Below are 15,733 nucleotides of genomic sequence, written 5' to 3' on the forward strand. Positions count from 1 at the left end.
GACTCCCGTGGGAAATCATCCATTCCCATGAGAACTAATCCAGTCTTAACAGAGCAAGACCTCACTACTCCCAGAATGGCATCATGCCATTCATAACGGACCTGTCCGCATGACCCAAACATCTTCCATCAGGCCTCACCTCCCAACACCGTCCCATTAAGAAACCAATTTCAACATAAGTTTTGGTGGGGATGAACCATCTCCAAACCATAGCAGATCCACTGTGAGATCTAAATGTGCAGGGCCTCAAAACAGCCAGGGTTTATGTTTGAGGTTGATTCTCTTTCTTGTCACCTTGGTGAGTACCTGACCAGACTCCAGTCCTTCTTCTGGGGAGCCGAGTCCTCAGAGCTGGTGGTGGCTGCTCGTATATACTTTGGCCTGAATGCCAATGGGGAGCTCACACTTACCACATTTGGTTGGCTCTCATTGTCCTGGAGGCCGTTGGTGGGACAAGCTCAGGATATAGATGGAAAGAGGTAGGAATTTCTTCTTTTCTTCAATTATGATTTTGATAGTGTTGAAGTCTTCTGATTCAGGACCTTACATAACTTTCTGTGCGTTAAGTGACTTCTTCAGTGAAAAATCCATAGAATTGGTTATAAACCAGGAATATTTGAATTGGAAAAACCAGAGGCCACCAGCACTAACTCACCATTTTACAGAGACTCAGAGAAGTTTGGTGGTGGTGGAGGGGGGCACTAACTCAAAGTCACAAGTTAAGTGGAAGTAGGGCTTAGTGGGTAGAGGGGAGAGGATAGAACTAAGTGGTAGAAATTTTAACATGTTGATTAGAAGTTCCTTAACTTTCCTAACCCATTTCTTTCCACCATGTCATGAAAAATTTGGTGTGGTAGTGGGAGGCCTTAGGCAAGCTATTGACTGTTTTCTCAGGAATTGAGGGGGTGGGAGTTTTGATCTCTAGGGTTCTTTGCAGATCTATAGGCTTAAAATCAGCTTGTAGTCTCGGATCTTCTATTAAATGGTTTCATTACTTAGGGCAAGTCATTTTACTTATACAGGTCTCAGTTTCCTCTCCTACAAAATGGGTATGTCTAGACTTGAAGTCTCTCCAGCTATGAGATGCTAAGATGAGAAAGAACATCTTGGCAGGGGACTGTTAACTCTAGGACTGAGACTAGGAGGATGTACCTGTATGACCCTGAGAATGACTATCTCCTTAAAGGTTGCTCCTAGGGACCTACCCTGCCTCGCCCTATTCAAGTCTCATTAACTCTCCCCTTGATGATTGACATTCTCAAAGTTCACCTCTAAGTCTCTCTATGAGTTTCCTAGGGCTGCCTTAACAAATTATGAAAACATGGTGGCTTAAAACAACAGAAATTAATTTTCTCACAGTTCTGTAGGTTAGAAGTCTGAAATCAAGATATTGGCAGGGTTGGTTCCTGCTGGATGCTCTGAAGGAGAATCTGTTCCAAGCCTCCTTCCCAGCTTCTGGTGGCTCCAGCAATCCATGGTGTTTTTTGGCTCGTAGATGCATCCTCCATTCTCTACCTCTCTCTTCACATGACATTCCCTTCTGTGTATCTCCGCATGTCAAATCTCTCTCTACTTTCTCTTATAAAGACACCAATCTTTGGATTTAGGGCCCACTCTAAATCTAGGATGATCTCATCCTAAGATCTTTAACTTAGTTTTATCTGCAAAAACCCCATTTCCAAAAAAGTCACAATAACAGGTACTGGGTGTTAGGACTTGAACATATCTTTTTAGGGGACACTATTCAACCACTACAGTCTCAAATTCTGTTATTCATTCAAAAAAAAATTTATTGAATGCTCGCAGTATGCCAGGATCTGCACTAGGTTCTGTCCTAGAGTGGTAAGTCCTACTCAGTCTCTTTCCTATAGAGGATAAAAGGAGACACATACATAGGCAACTACAGAACTCCATGTTAAGTGCAATGGTTGAGAGATACAGAGATTTTTTTTTTTTTCTTTCAGGAGCTCAGATGCAAGACAAATAAGGAAGGCAGATAAACAAGGAAATCCTACATAGCTGAGTAGGATTTAGGCTACCAGGAGTACAAGGTACTGGAGCCAGAGGGCTACACAATCCTAACTGAATGGATAGCACAAGCAGTTGGATGATCAAAAGCAAGAGGAGATAAGGGATCTCTCTGTCTTTCCCCTTGGCTTCAGATGTCTTCCTGTTCCTTGATATTTCACTGGAATCAGCTCTACTCCTAGTTCCACTATTATTGTCCCCTCTTGCTCTTCCCCCGGCAGTGAGAGAGTAGAGTTTGCAACAGCTGTTAGGCACAGACTTGACTTTCAGGTTGTACAACGGTGATGCTGAACAGTGCAGGCTTCTCCTCAGTAGCAGGATAAATGCACCCCTGGTAAAGAAGATGTATTTGTGCACTTTGATTCTTTTCTTTTTTTTGGAGAACATAATTAATGATGCTCATTGAGGTGAACTGGAATTGATGGATGACCAGTCCTCCTCTTACTCTGGGTTGAAGCCCTGTTGAAGGCCCCGGAGACACTGCTGGTAGTTCAAGTCTCCCCAGTGCACGGAAACGGCTGTCCCCAAAAGAGCTGGGAGAGTTCATCTGGCCACAAATATCCTCAAGGGCTCACGGTCTTTCACTGGCTGGGATAAGACCTCCTTCCTCCAAGGACCATGCCAAAATGCACATGTGTATGCAAGGGAGGGACAGGTTAACCTAGGGCAGTCACTAATCCTAGGATGGCAAACAAGCAGCACTTACAATGCCATTGTCCCTGGAGGGCTCAGGGCAGACATTGTGAATCAATCCTGGCACCCTTGCTTGCTGAGCTAAGCTCTGGCCACCGTCCTTCTCAAATGAGCATTCTAAGAAGCCCCTGCCAATCAATCACAGTTGGCAGCAGAAATGAAATCCATTTGCCATCTTTGCAGTAATCTTTTATCAGAGATTAATTTGTTCAATTAGTCAGGGATTTTCAACAACAATAACGCTTTGCCTGGCAGAGACCAGGGTCCCAGGGGAATGGGTTGCAGAGGGGAGTTTTTCATTACCTTGATGGTTCATTGAGGAAACGAGCAAGAAGTCTGGAAACTTACAGGCTGTGGTGATAGAATTGGTCATGAAGGGCCCTGTCAGGCCTCTCCAGGCTTGGAGGGGCCGCCATACTTCCCCTGTTCTGCAGTTCTGTCTAGCTGTTGAAAAGTTTATATAGCTTTTATTCCATCACAGCACAAGCCCAGTTCTGGCATTTTTCTCCATATTGTACTTCGTGTTCCCACACTATGGTGTTTTATGTTCTGTTGCCATCAATTATTAAATACTTGTATCCTTTGAAATTTCAGGGCTTTCTCTGAGATGTAACAAGAGAGGATATGGAGAGAAGCACATGCCTTCCTGCCCACTTTTGTCGCCAAATGATAAGGTTTAAGAGTGCTGGACCTTGATCACGGAGGGATGACCAAGCAAGATGATTCAGGATGTGGTGGGGCCACCATGCGAATGTCTATGTGTGTTGTGGGGGCCAGCCAATCACAGTCGCCCAGCCCTGTGAGTGTGTGTCTGGAAGACTAGTGGGGGTGGGGGAAGACTATTATTATTATTATTATTGTTATTATTGTTATTTTTTTGAGACGGAGTCGCGCTCTGTCGCCCAGGCTGGAGTGCAGTGGCGCGATCTCGGCTCACTGCAAGCTCCGCCTCCCGGGTTCACGCCATTGTCCTGCCTCAGCCTCCCCAGTAGCTGGGACTACAGGCGCCGCCACCACACCCAGCAAGTCTTTGTCTTTTGTATTTTTAGTAGAGATGGGGTTTCACCGTGTTCGCCAGGATGGTCTCCATCTCCTGACCTCGTGATCCGCCCACCTCAGCCTCCCAAAGTGCTGGGATTACAGGCGTGAGCCACCGCGCTTGGCGGGAAGATTATTTTTATGAGAGATTAAAGAGTTTCCTGGGAAGAGGGAGTCAGGCAGGACTTAGGCTCAGGAACAAAACCACTGTCTTCATATGGGTTGTCACTTGGATTTGCCCACAGCTCAGTGTCCTGTGAACACATATAAGACCCAGGGTACAGATGAAAGGATATTTTTTAATGAAGACCTTAATAGACTTTTGGCGTAGGAACCACTTCATTTTGGCACCAGGTGATAGAGCTTCCCATGAGAGAGGAGGCAGAGGAAGAGGAACATTTCCTCCCTCTAGGCACAGAATGCAGTGTGGCTTCAGTTCTCATGGGCTCCAGATGCTGTAGTCCCAGTTTGGCAACTTCAGGATTCCAGAGCATTGGACATTGCTGTGGGGGTGGAGGTAGGAAATGATGAGGTGATTGCACCTGGATGACACTGTGCTTGGAGATAGTCAAGTTGATAGTCCTAGAAAATAAAGAATAGAAGAGGAGAGGAATGACTGCTGCTATATGATCAGTCATAGGACATGTTCACAAACACATGTGAGACACATCTGAGGACTCCCAGAAATAATTGGCGGGGGGAGGGGGCGGTGGTCAGACACAGTTATCAGGGAGTGACAGTTATTTATTCTGATGTCTTCTTCCCACATTGGACTTGCCCTCTTTGAGGACATAAACTTCACCTACCATAGGTTCTGCATAAACAATTCTTACGTGAATAAATGGACACTTGTGCAGTGCAGCACTTGCTCATAAATATTCTCCCAGTGAAACTTTGCATCCCTTCTGGGAATCAGATATGTCCCTCTCCATTTATAGAGACAGTCTGGAATGGTGGAAAGAATCCAGACTTGGGGCCAACAGAGCTGAGTTAGCAGTTATTATGAGTCACTTGACATCTTGATTAAGAAAGGTAAGATATTTAGAGTGCACCTGGCATTAATAGAGTAGGATGGTGATCCGTTAATGGCAGAAAAATGAACAATCTGTGATTATTCATCTAGTTAGATTGGGCACAGATTTGAACAGAGTCTTTTCACTCTAAATTCAGTTTTGTCTTCTCCCCTGTCCTCCACCCTTCACTGCATTGGCAAGAAGCAGGGGCAATGTGGAAACTGTTGTGGCCACCGGGTGTTCAGAGGTCTGGGGCCAGACGGAGGGGTGGGGACCCACGCTTCAGTTCCCAGCTGGCCTGGAGCCTCAGCCACAGTCAAGTATCTTTCAAGAGAGTCTGAAGGTCTAAGGCTGCCTCTAAATCCTGGGGCTGGCCTCACCAGCTCTCAGACCCAGCACAACGGGCCTGCTGCTGGAGGTGTCAGAGACCAGGGAAGGTCAAGCTGGAAGTTTGAGGCCAACCAGGAAAACGGCTGGCCAGTCCCTCCCTGGGGTTTTCAAAAGCTTCAGTAGTGTCATTTGTTAGAATGAAGAGTTCTGCAGCAAGTGAAGGGAGGCTGTATGCTGTTTGCAATGAGAACACGTCCACCCTGACCCAGCACTCCACAGGCTCACTGCAAGAAGCCCAGGTTCCAGTGGAATCTCTTGGAACAAGCGAAAATCATTTCTATTTTCGAAAACATGTTTTTACAGAAATAACATGAACACAGTTGAACAATTCAAACAGTGTGGCCTGGTTTTGGCTTATGATGAACAACAGCCATCTCCTCCTTCACACCCCAGGCACCATGCCCTAAAGAGCTGCCGCTGCTTTTTCAGTTCATCTTTGTATTTCTAAATTACACAATCGTACTTTGGTTTCTTTATCTTCCAGTTTTAGATTTATCTATTGCCTTCTTTTTTTTGAGACGAAGTCTTGCTCTGTCGCCGGGCTGGAGTGCAGTGGCGCAATCTCAGCTCACTGCAACCTCCACCTCCCGGGTTCAGGTGATTGCCCTGCCTCAGCCTCCCAAGTAGCTGGCACTACAGGCACACACCACCACGCCAGGCTAATTTTTTGTATTTCACTAGAGACAGAGTTTCACCATGTTGGCCAGGATGGTCTCGATCTCCTGATCTCGTGATCTGCCCACCTCAGCCTCCCAAAGTGCTGGGATTACAGGCGTGAGCCACTGTGCCCGGCCTATCCATTGACTTTTATTTTGAGATTAGGATTTAGCCCCAAATTTTATATATATACAGGACCCTCCACTCTTCTCTTCCCCCAATCTTTTTATTTCACCAGATTTGATTAAATCAATATTCAATATTTACATTAGTATGACTATAAATATAATTGACAACTAAGCAGATTACTGTTCTATGGTTACATTACTTTTCTCCAAAACTTATTGCCCATTCTTTTCCAGGAGAGTAGGGAAGTGGGGATTATTGTCTCATTTTTAATTTGCTTTATCTTCATGTCTTTATCACTAAATTTACCAAGTCTCCTTCCTAATGTGGCAAGCAATCTATCAGTTTCACAGCTTCCTTGGGGACATCCACCCTGGATTCCTCTATGTTTGTTGGTTTCCCTTCAGGCCTTCTGCATACTTGTGACTGTCATCCTGTGACCTCTCTTCACTGTCGTTCCAAGAGGTCCCTTGTGCCCCGTATTTGATTTATTCCACTTTCTTAGGTTATTCCCTTGTTTGATGACTCATGACCTCCTGTGGCTTCCTGAGAAAGGGGGCACCACTTTGAGACTCTGAATGTTTGAAAATGTCTCTATTGGTAACTGATAATAACTAATAATTTGACTATTTATGGAGTTCCCATTTAAATATCATATTTCCTTCTTATTTTGAAGGCTTTGCACCATTGTCTTCTAACTAGCTATTAGAAATTTCTGTTTAGAGAGGTCTGATGCCACTCACTATTATTCTTTTCTTTTCTTTTCTCTTTTCTTTTCTTTCCTTTCCTTTCCTTTCCTTTCCTTTCCTTTCCTTTTCTTTCATTTTGTTTTGTTTTCTTTTTCTTTTTTTTTTTTTTTTGAGACAGAGTCTTACGCTGTTGCCCAGGCTGGAGTGCAGTGGTGCGATCTTGGCTCACTGCATCCTCGGCCCCTGCAACCTCTGCCCCTGGGGTTCAAGAGATTCTTCTGCTTCAACCTCCCCAGTAGCTAGGATTACAAGGACGTGCCACCATGCCCGGCTAATTTTTATATTTTTAGTAGAGACGGGGTTTCTCCATGTTGGTCTCAAACTTCTGACCTCAGGTGGTCCACCTTCCTCGGCCTCCCAAAGTGTTGGGATTACAGGTGTGAGCCACCAAGCCCAGCCTGATGACACTCATTCTTGATCATTACGTGTGACTTTTGCTTGTTTCTCTCTGGAAAATTTTGCACCATGTTCTAAAACTTCATGATCATGTGCTTTGGTGAGAGTAGGTTTTTGTTGTCTTTGTTTGTTTTTTTAAGTCCATCCATTGTGTTGGGCAGTGGATAAGCCCTTTTAATCTGGAAACTCTGATTCTCAGTCCTGGGAAATGTCCTTGTATTTTTTATCTGGTAATTTTTCCCCCTCTTTCCTCTGTCCTATCTTTCTGGAATGCCTGCTGTTGGATTTTAGAACTCCTGAATTAGTAATTTTATTTCTTAGGGGACCCCCTAAGTTTTTGTCTTTTAAAAAAATTCTACCTCCTGGGAAAATTTCTCAACTTTATCTTCTATTCTTTTCATTACATTTTAAAATTTCAATTATTTTAACAAATTTGTTAAAACTCTTTTTCTCTCTTCTCTTTTCAAAAATAACATCATATTCTTATTTGTGTATGAAACATTTTCTCTCCTTTAAGTATTTATTTAAAAATATTTTTTCTCTCCCTGGATTCTCTGTTTCCTCCAAGTTCATTTTCTTTTTTCTTTTAGTTTGTTTGTGGTTATTTGATCTGGTCTTGGCTTTTGCCACTCCGGAGATCCTTGACTGGTGCTTCTCTTTGGCTGTGTGTGGCTCGGTGACTAGAGGACTTTGCTGTAGGGAGGTCAGGCAGGTATTTGATGTTTTCTGGGGGGAACTCAAATTATACAGTGTTTTCTCTTGGGGCAGTTTCCAGTGAATACTTTTGCAGTTTCTTGCCTGAATATAAACCTGGCTGCCTGAGAACCAAGAGAGGCAAGGAGAGAGCTGGGACTTTCAGTGAGGCCTTATCCCCACTCATTGGTACCCTTGGACTGTTCCAGGCCACAGCATGTCTGATTCCATTTCTCTGGAGTAAAATGCTCCAGTTTTCTGTCTATGCAACATAGGAGCAGGGATTCTATGTCGGTATTACTCAGGACAGGCATCTGTAACAAATAACACTGAATTCTCAAAAACTTAACAAACGTTTGCTTTTCCCTCTTTTGGGCAGTACACTAGGACAGTCTTCTCCTACCCCAAGGTCCTGGCATGGGCTCCAGGGACAGGACTTGGAGCAACCATTCTCCCTCTTTCTTGTTGGCTGAGTCCCAATTTTATTTGTGTCTACACCTCCACCATGGAACCCAGGGGGACATCTGGACTCTGCTAAGCCAATCAAGTCAGTCTCATTTCCCCTTGCCAGCTATTGGTGTAAAGATGGGCATGTCACCCAGTTCCAGCCAATGACACATGTGGGAGGTCTGCTCGGAAAGGATTCCTTGCTCTTAAATAGGCGGAATAACCTCTCTTCTTACTACCTGGACACAATGCCAGGAGTCTTGGTTGACGCATTGTGACCACGAGGGGAGCTGGTCTCTGAGGCAGAAAGGTCTAAGCTGAGAATAGCTGAAAGGAAAGAAGGAAGGAGCCTGGATCCTAGATGGCATCATGGAACCTCTTGTGAACCCATTGCACAGCCACTCTACCTGAGGACCTCTGAACCTTCTTAGGGACTTGAGCTCAGAGGTCCAAGCCAGGTGCAGGCTTGGTCTGGGGCATGAGATTGGTCTTGGGCCACATAGTCAGAGCCAGACAAGGGGCAAGAATGTAAGGTGGTGGTGCCTGCTGATTAGGAATGCTCTGAAATCCTGGCTTCACCACCTACTCACTAGGTGAACTTGGTAAGCTACTTAATGCATCTAAACCCCCCTTGTAATAACTTCCTCGTTTGTAAAATGAAAGTAATCATGATAACTTCCTTCTAAGTTCTTGAGATTATCAAATGAGATAACACCTGTTCAGACCTCAGAACTGTGCCTGGTGCCTAACAAGTGCTCAGACTGTCTGAGGCTGGATCCGCTGGGTACTGAGCCAGAGCAGCCTCAAGTTGTCTGTGTAAGGGATGGTGAGTCCCAGAGCGGGCTGGGGCCAAGTGGACGCTGGCACCCTCTAAGGCAGTGGGGAGAGGGCTTTCAATAATTTGAAATAGCACCAAGCTGTGAAAGTCACGATACTGCATTATGGAGAAAATACATTAGACAAGTGGTTCTCAAACTTGTGCATGCAAATTGGCATTTCTAATGAGTTGTCAGGTAATATCAATACTGCTAGTCTGGGGACCATTTTGTTAGATGAGGTCAAAGAAAACAAGACTCCGAGGGAAAAATCATTTGAGGTTGATGTCTTTTTTAAATATAAGATTTGTTTTATTAAAAATTGTTACTGTGGAAGATACAAAAGGACATAAAAGTAGAGAGGAATATACTGAGCCCTCATGCACCCATCACTCAGCTTCGACATGTGCTAATTCATGTTACATCTCATATCCACTGTGCCTTTTGAATGTGCTCCCTCTTCCTCCCCACAGGCAACAGCACAGGCCCTGGCTCCACCTCAGGCCTGCTCCCAGGGCTCAGAAAGAGGCACATTGCTGGGGTCCAGCTGCATGGAGAAATGACTGAGTCAGTCTGATTCTGAAGAAAGTCAAGGCTGGGCATTTCTTGATACTCATCAGTCACACAAACATTATCCACCCCATCATGTGCAGGTAGCAGATGTAACATCTAGCTATCCCCGGTCAGCCGCTCAGCTGGATGTCTAAGACTACAGGTGGTTGTAACTACCACAGTCTTGGGCTCTGAAGATTAGCTCTCTTCCAAATGAGCCAGTCTCCTGGCCAGCCATTCATTCAATCAGCCACAGTACATTGTCCAGTTCTACGTTGAGTGCTGGGGAGACTAAGATGAATATGATCCACTGCAATAGAGAAGACAGGTAGGTAAATGGTGACCATAAGACAACAGGCTAAATGCCCAGGTAAAGCCCATGCATGAAGTGTCATGGGACCACAGAGGAGGGTGTCCCAAACTCAGTTAGGCAGGCAGGCCATCCAGGAAAGACATCCTGACTTGATGCTGGAGCATGGTTTCTGGACTGATGAGAAGCCCTCCACATCTTTGTTGCTGGGCTTCCTTGTCTCTTGCTATTTGTCCCAACTCTTCTGAGCTCATGGTTCCTGTAATTTGCATGCATTCTTCTTGTCCAATTATCAGGATACTACTGTCCATCTCTCCTCCACACAGAGCCCAAATCCAGCTGTGGCCTTCTCTTGTATGAGCCCATGTGGAGTGGGATGATCAGATAGCATCATTTGGGGTCAGCCGGAGGTTGGAGGTCAGCTACTCCAGGATGAAGCATCACAGCTCTCCATCCTGAATTTCCTCACTTATTACTCTGAGTCACCTAGTGATGAATTGCACACCTTCTCCTGGTTCCTGTATTGACTGGGTGATTCTGGGGTAGTTTGCATTATGCGTGATAGACATGGGGTGGTTCCTGTGCACTTGCACAGGCAGGGATGGCGTTGATGCCAGAAGAGCTGTGCAGCCAGGAAAGGTTTTTTTTTTTCTCTCTCTCTCTCTCTGGACTGGGGTGGGAGGCAGATAGGCCTGGGGTCTCACAGTGCATTGCACATCGTGATTTCAATGCAGTCTCCTAAGATTCTGAGAGCAATGCTGGGCTAGGTCTTCCTTTAAAGGGGGCTTTGGCCCCAAAGGGGTCCTGGTACTGGTATCTTACAGGGAGCCTCATGGGGAGGGGTAGAAGGAAGCTCACAATTGATGCAATTCAAATTTCCCCTTTACAAAAATTTCTGTTTACTAGCCCTCTGATCACACCAGAACCCTTTGTTCAAGATCTCTCTTCTCACAACTAGACACAACCCCACAAATTTATCATCATCTTTATATTTAATTAAATTGTTGTCTCCTATTTAATATTTTCAATTAAGCTCCTAAAACCAGATCTTACTTATAGATCTAAGTTTTCCCTTGTAGGTTCTTTCAAAGACTTTTTTTTATTACTATTAATCCCCTATAATAAATAACATCAACTCCAATAATGCTACACCAGATACTTTCCCCGACTCTTGTCTCCCTGCACATTTATTATTGACTCAATTTATGTTCCTTTAAATCAGTTTCAGTCTGGGTGGCAATACTCTCATTTACTGACTGATCAATTTGAATTTGTTTTATAAGATTCCATTAATTATTGTGTCCAATTCTCTTGCAGTGCCTGGAAACAGTGCATCTCTTAGAATTCCCTGTAGCTGCTGTGGCTGTATATTTTCATGGAAATGGTCTTTAGGTTAGGGCTAGTGAGTCCTCAGATGCTCATATTGTCAAACGTTTTCAGTCTTATTCTCAGCAAGAAGCAGAGGGCTGAATTGCTCTGTGGTCTGGCTCTTTCTGATAGCATAGTCCTCTAGGTATGACTCCTTCCACAGTGAATCCCCTGGAAGTCTTGCAGGGAAGAGGAAGTAAAATTTGAGAGGGGGTGGTCAATCTCTATATGGTGGATATTTGGGGGCTCATGTGCCCTTCCTGTCATGCATAGTTTGGGTTTTCTAGGGTCTGTCTAGTCTGCCATATATCCAAGCCCCTCCTTGGGCAGAGCACGAATATGTAGACCTGAACCTCCCCTTCTTATTAGCCAGAGGTACAGAGGACACCTGTGTTTTGATACAAAGCCACCAAATCCTTTTTCACAATCCAGACTCCTCTCTTGGCACTGTCTTCGGAGTCATGCACAATAGCCGCCACCCCACCCCAGCCTCCTGTGCTTCTATCATTTGAAAAGACAATAATTTTGTTTTTCTCTGATGGCCAATTACTTTACACTCTTTCAGTTGGTTAGTTACTTACAGGGAGAATGCTAGGCAGGACACTCAAATCTTCTCTGCAACACTCAAGTGCAAAAGGACGGATGCAAGTGACAAACTTAGGCTGCTGGTTAGGTGAGCACCACCTTCAAAAGGTGCTGAGCATAAACTTACTGAAGGGAAGGCTGGCTGTCAAATCTGTGCCAGGTGTCATGCCTCCCCTTTTGACCATGGATAATTGGAAAAAAGGCGGAGGCTTAAACTAGGTCTGGCTTATTGTCTGGAGCAACACAGGAGCTGGTCCAATGAGATGCTTCTTTCAGGACATGGGAATGGGACAGTGAAAGCGGGTCAGTTGATACTGAGTATGGAGATTCAGACACGTGAACAATGGCTGAGGAAGGTGAATTATGGCAGAGCACTGGATGAGGCTGTTTAAACTCATATTGTTAAAAATCCCATGGCCATCCTGACTGTGGAAACTCAGTTAGTTTTCAGCTTCCTCGAGGTTGGCAGTGATTTCTGCATCAAACTCCTCAAACACTGCATAACTGGATAGTGTTATCCTGCTCCATCCATCCACACATGTGCATGTGTACACTCACACTCACACTCACACACACACACACACACACACCACTTTAGTTAGCTTGAGTGATCTTATCTTTTTGCAGAACAAAACGCCTTGTCTCAAATAAGTGGTAATTTACTAGAGTAGTGTAGAAGAGTTGATAATGTTGTGTTGGAGCCTCATTTAATGTCTCCCAGGAGCGTGTGTCTTTAATGAGGGCGAAGACATAGACAGAGGCCAGTAACGTAGTGTGTGTACATTTAGGCCACAAGGCTGATTCAAGGGGGAAAAACAAAATAAAATAAGTCTGTTTCCACGTAGGGCCTGAAAAATTCTATGCAATATGAATTAGGAGGCTTCTTTATGATAAAAAGTATTTTTGAGGCAGAAGCAATTGCCTGACAGCAAGAATGAAGACAACAGAGATGATAGAGAATCATTGCCCTTAGAAGACGGATGATTTAAGATTTGACTTTCTTTCACCACACCTTGCTGGGCAGAAGTGATGGTGGTCATTCAGCCTCTGCTTGGATGTCTTTGGTGATAGCAGCCCACTCATCCTTCTCTCCTAAAGGAACCTCTTTAATTTACAGATTGTGGAAATCTGTTGGCTTTACTGACAAGTTTCCATTCTGGAATGAACACCCAGGTTACTTTTTCTTTGGAGAATCACCCTCCTCCAGTCTCAGTCTTTGTGGTTTGGTCAGGGCTGATCCCACCTCCCAGCTTTGGTGGAGAGTCTCTTAAATCCAAGCCTGGTAAATCATCATGTTTCACACTATGTTCATATGATTGGTTCAAGAATGGGTATGTAACCCAAGCTGTCAGTGAAAATCAGTTTTGGGAGTTTTGATGGCATCCTTGGGAAGGAGACATGTTCATTCTCCTGGTTATTATAGTAGGTGCTGCCAGTGGCCCTCTTGCCACCACTGAAGGAGAACATGCCTAATGATGAAGCCAACATGGAGAAAAACAGTATGGAAAGATGAAGTGCTTAAAATCTTTCTCTGGACTTTCATGTTAGGTGAACAAACAAACTTTCCATCTGGCTTAAGCCTATTTGGGCTTGATTTCTGAGTCCTGAGTTATCAGGAAGCTTTAAGTTATTATAATTTTATTGCTTTTTTATTTATTGGAGTGACTTCTCTACAACCTAACCCATTCAATTTTTTTTCTGTCCTCTGCACTAGACAGAAAACATCCACATTCTCTTTTAAAGGATAGTTTTTGTTTAAAGACATGCTTCCTTGCCTGAATTTTTACTTCTTCATTTTAAACTCACCAATCATTAGATTTTGATCTGTTTACCTTATGATAAGATTTCCAGTCTCCTCACCATGCAGGTTACCTTCTTCTAGACAAACCATGGCTTGTCCTTCCAATTCCCCTCTTAATTGTGGCTCCCACATCTGAGCCTTGGATTCCGAAGGGGATTTGATCAGACTGGAGTGCACAAGGCTACACTTTCCTCACTGGGATGGACACTCTAGTAATTCAGTTTGAGATTCCAAGATACCATTCATAGTTTCAGTGGCTGTGATATATTGAGGTTACGGTTATATAAAACCCCTGTTTTTCGTAACAGTTGTAGAGAAGCCAGGTCTACTCTGTCCTTCACTTAACCACTAGGTATGAATTCTGTGGCCACAAGAATTTGAATCCAGGCTTTCTTCATTCACTAACTGTGTAATCCTGAGAAAGCTGCTAAGCTACCATAGGGCCTCGCTCTTCAAGGTGTGGTACAAGGACTTGTTTTCATCAAGCAGCATGTTAGAAATGCAAAATCTTTTTTTTTTTTTTTTTGAAATAGATATAGAGTATCTCTGTGTTGCCCAGGCTGGTCTTGAACTCCTGGGCTCAAGGGATCCTTCTACCTTGGCCTCCCAAAGTGCTAGGATTACAGATGTGAGCCACCACACCCAGCCCAGAAATGCAGAATATTAAGCTCCATCCCAAACCTATGAATTAGAATCTGCATTTTAACACAATCCTCAGGTGATCCGTGTGGACATTAAACTATAAGAAGCACTTTCCTAGGATACAGATTATTTTCTCACCCATGTAGAAAGTTTATTTTTTAAAGAGCTTTATTGAGGTATGTCATGTGGCGCATAATTCACCCATGTAAGTATACAACTTAATGTTTTTTAGTATGTGCGCATGGTTGTGACATCATCACCACAATCTAATTTCAGATTTTTTTTTGTCCTCCTTAGTAAAAATTCTGTACCTAGTAGCAATCAATTCCCATTTCTTTCCTAACCCTATCCCAGACTTAAATAATCATTAATCTACCTTCTGTCTCTGTGTATATACCTGTCTGGACATTTCATAGAAATGGAATCATAATGTATGTGATCTTTTATTCCTGACTTCTTTTATTTAGTATAATGCTTTCAAGGTTCATCACGTTGTAGTATGTGTCAATACTTCATTTCCTTCTTACTGGCAAATAATATTTCATTGCATAGACGTATCACATTTTGTCTATCAATTCATCGACGAATGAACATTTTGGTTGTTCCTACATTTCAGTTATTATAAATAATGCTCTATGAACATGTATGCATAAGAGTTTTTAAGGATATATGTTTTCATTTGTCTTGGGTATATACCTAGGAGTAAAATTGATGGGTGGTATGGTAACCCTACATTTATCGTTTTGAGGAACAAACACTTTTCCAAAGTGGCTGCACCATTTTACTTTCCAACCAGCAATACATGGGGTTCCAATTTCTTCAACTCTTTACAAATGCAATTGTCTGTGTTTTGATTATATTTTCTTAGTGGGTGTAAAGTGGTATCTCATTGTGGTTTTGATTTGCATTTCTCTGATAACCAATGATGTTGAGCATCTTTTCACATTCCTATTGGTCATTATACATACTATTTGGAGAAATGTCTATTCGAACCTTTTTTTCCCCTTAAAAAATAGGTTACTTTTCTTTTTACTGTTGAGTTATAAGGATACATTATTTATTGTAGATTCAAGTTCTATATAAAATATATGATTTGCAAATATTTTCTCCTATTATTTGGTTTGTCTTTTCACTTTCTTAATGATGTCCTTTGAAGCACAAAAGGTTTTAATTTTGACAAAGTCTAATTTATCTATTTTTTCCTTTGCTGCTTGTGCTTTTGGTATCATACGTAAACAATTCAGGGCAAGCATTAGATAATAAAGATTCACCACTATGTTTTCCTCTGAGAGTTTTATGGTTTAAGTGCTTTTATTTGATCCATTTGATCTATTGTTCCATTTTGAGTTAATTTTTGTATGTGGTGTGAGGTAGGATCCAACTTCATTCTTTTGCATATGGAAATCCAGTTTTTCCAGCACTATTTGTAA

The sequence above is a fragment of the Macaca fascicularis genome, chromosome 2 (genome assembly GCF_037993035.2).
Source record: "Macaca fascicularis isolate 582-1 chromosome 2, T2T-MFA8v1.1".
NCBI lineage: Eukaryota > Metazoa > Chordata > Mammalia > Primates > Cercopithecidae > Macaca > Macaca fascicularis.